General features: G+C 60.9%; 1 pseudogene across 1 annotated transcript; it reads left to right on the forward strand.

Moving 5' to 3' along the window:
* Positions 1–1,804: 1,804 nt before the first annotated feature.
* On the forward strand, positions 1,805–2,682 carry LOC309585810 (olfactory receptor 14J1-like; annotated as a pseudogene). Its single transcript has one exon. The product of its transcript is annotated as an olfactory receptor 14J1-like (transcript).
* The last annotated feature ends 477 nt before the right edge of the window (positions 2,683–3,159 follow it).

The following is a 3,159-nucleotide window of genomic DNA, read 5'->3' on the forward strand; positions in this document are numbered from 1 at the left end:
CAGGGGCAGCTCTCAGCCTGCCTGGCAGCTCCCCATGGGCGGTGCAGGGGAGCTGTGGCTGCAAGGAGTGACTCCTGCAGGGCAGGTCCTGCTGCTGTGGAGAGGCTGCTGTGGGGGCCAGGGCTGCTCAGAGCTCCAGCTCATGCCCAGCTCATTCCTGAGGGGATTTTCATGAGCACATTCAGGGCAGGAGATTCCTGCTTGAGTCTCTGCTTTCCTCAGTTTGTGCTCCCACTTTTCCCAGGCTCAGCTTGGTGGGAATGGAAACTCAGCTGTGCAGGTGGAGCAGGGGCTGAGGCTCTTAAACCATCCCACTGAGGATTCCTGGGAGCCTCAGCAAGTGCCTGCACCTCCGCGGCCTCCAGATCCAGCCAGCATCACCTTTCCATGGTGCCCAGGCCCGGGGGAGCTGCTCTTTAATCCCCGCAGCCCCGAGCGGCTGCCGGGCAGGGCTGGCCCAGGGGCTGGGCTGGGCTCCGGCAGCAGCGGCAGGGACGGAGCCCGGGCCGCAGGAGCAGCTCCCGGCTGGGACAGCTCCAGCAGCGGAGCCGTGGGCAGGGAGGGAGGGAGGCAGCGCTGAGGGCAGCCCTGCTGAGGGGAGCTGTGGCAGCTGCCGGGCCTGCCCTGCAGTGCAGACACCGCCCTGAGCAGCGCAGCCCCGGTGTCCCCTCGCAGCCAGCACAGCCCTCAGCCCGGGGGCTCGGGGCCCTCAGCCCGGGGGCTCGGGGCCCTCGGTGCCCTCCTGGGCCGGCAGAGCAGCACCAGAGATGAAGGGCATCTCTGCGGCCGCGGGCCCGTTCCTGCTGCCCGGGGCCTGAGGGCGACTGTCCTGCCCTGGTGCTGCCCGGGAGGGGCTGGGCAGCGCTGCGCAGGGAAAGGCTTTTCCTCAGGGCCCGGCTCTCTCTCCTTGCCCTGCTCAGCTGCTCCTGGCGCTGCTCAGGGGCTCTCTGGGAATGGCAGCTCCAGCTGCAGGCTCAGGCCCAGCCCTGGGGCTCCTCCTGTGCAGGCTGAGCACAGCAATGGGGTGTCCCAGCTCCCTGTGCCCCGGGAGCTCTGGGCACGCCGGGCTGGGAGGCTGGCAATGAGCCGGCTCTCCTCCAGCAGGGCCATGGACAGGACCCTCGCTGTGCCCTCGGGATGCCATCCCAGCTGTGAGCTGCCTTCCAGGGGACACTGGGGCCGGGAGTGTCCTTGGCCAGCAGTGGGGCTGAGACTCTGAGAAAGGCTGAGCCACTTTGCTCGGCTGTGGGTCCCTCTGCTCTCAGCTGTGCCAGGCTGATTTTCAGGGGAACACAGTGACTGCCCTCGATCTCAGGAAGGGCAGCTGGGGACAGATGGAGCAACAGAGCAGCTCCCCTCACCCTTCTCTGAGTTACAGCCAATGCTCTTGCCTTGCACAGCTCTCTCTGCTCTCCCTGGGCACAGCAGGAAACCCTCTCAAAGTGCCTTTGGCCGTCACCGTTCCTTAGCCCTGGCACAGGAGATGCTGCCCAGCTCCTCTGCCTCAGGAGCACTTTGGGCTGATGGAGTCCAGCCCCAGGACCGGCCCCTGTCCCCATTCCCATGTCCCCGCTGAAGCAGAGCAGAGCTGACTCCTCGCTGTCCATGGGCACAGCCCCTGCTCGTCACAGCAACGGGGCCAGATCCCAGCAGAGCTCCAGGCACGGGGCTGAGGGAAGGGCTCTGAGAAAAGGAAAACTGGGGGGCAGGGCCAGGAGAAAGGGCTTGGACATTGCTCAGCAAAGTCTCCCCTGACTCCTCACTGTCTCCTCCTTCAACAGCACTCCATGGCCAGAGGCTCAAAATGTGCAACAGCAGCTCCATCAGCCCCTTCCTCCTGCTGGCATTGGCAGACACGCGGCAGCTGCAGCTCCTGCACTTCTGCCTCTTCCTGGGCATCTCCCTGGCTGCCCTCCTGGGCAGCGGCCTCATCATCAGCGCCGGAGCCTGCGGCCAGCACCTGCACAGCCCCATGTTCTTCTTCCTGCTCAGCCTGGCCCTCACCGACCTGGGCTCCATCTGCACCACTGTCCCCAAGGCCATGCACAATTCCCTCTGGGGCACCAGCCACATCTCCTACTCAGCATGTGCTGCTCAGGTGTTTTTCTTTCTCTTCTTCCTCTCAGCAGAGGATTTCCTCCTCACCATCATGTGCTACGAGCGCTACGTGTCCATCTGCAAAGCCCTGCACTACGGGACCCTCCTGGGCAGCAGAGCTTGTGCCCACATGGCAGCAGCTGCCTGGGCCAGTGCCTTTCTCTACGCTCTCCTGCACACGGCCAATACATTTTCCCTGCCCCTGGGCCAGGGCAATGCCCTGGGCCAGTTCTTCTGTGAAATCCCACACATCCTCAAGCTCTCCTGCTCACACTGCCACCTCAGGGAACTTGGGCTCATCGCTGTCAGTGCCTGTTTGCTCTTTGGCTGTTTTGTGTTCATTGTTTTCTCCTATGTGCAGATCTTCAGGGCTGTGCTGAGGATCCCCTCTGAGCAGGGCCGGCACAAAGCCTTTTCCACGTGCCTCCCTCACCTGGCCGTGCTCTCTCTGTTCCTCAGCACTGTTATGTTTGCCCACCTGAAGCCCCCCTCCATCTCCTCCCATCCCTGGATGTGGCCCTGTCAGTTCTGTACTCGGTGGTGCCTCCAGCCCTGAACTCCCTCATCTACAGCCTGAGGAACTAGGAGCTCAGGGATGCCCTGAGGAAAGTGAGGACTGGATACTTTTCACAAGTTAAAATCTTTCTATTTCCTTCTGCCATGCGAGGAAAATTATGACTAGGATGCTTCTCAGAAGCAATAAACTCTCTCTTTTCTGCTCCAGAACCTTCAGAATGTAACTCTTTACAATCTTGGCCTCTTTTTCCTCTTTGTCCATATTTTCATTGGTGCTTTTTCTTATTCTTTTTCTGGTGTTATTCTGCTTCTTATAAAGTACTGTAGTACTACTCCTAGCATTTCTACATGAACATCTACCTTTCTTTTGAAACACAAAGACTTTCCAGAGGCTTCTTCCCTGTGCATTTGAATAAAAACAAGGGGCTGTCCTGACCTTTGTGTCCAAGGTTTGTTCCTCAGCCCTTCTCTGGCTCTGCAGGGGCAGTGCCTGTGGGCAGAGCTGGAGGGAAGAGACTCCCAGCACAGCAGCACGGCCAGGGACAA

The sequence above is a fragment of the Coloeus monedula genome (genome assembly GCF_965178545.1).
Source record: "Coloeus monedula genome assembly, contig: HAP1_SCAFFOLD_428, whole genome shotgun sequence".
Classification (NCBI taxonomy): domain Eukaryota; kingdom Metazoa; phylum Chordata; class Aves; order Passeriformes; family Corvidae; genus Coloeus; species Coloeus monedula.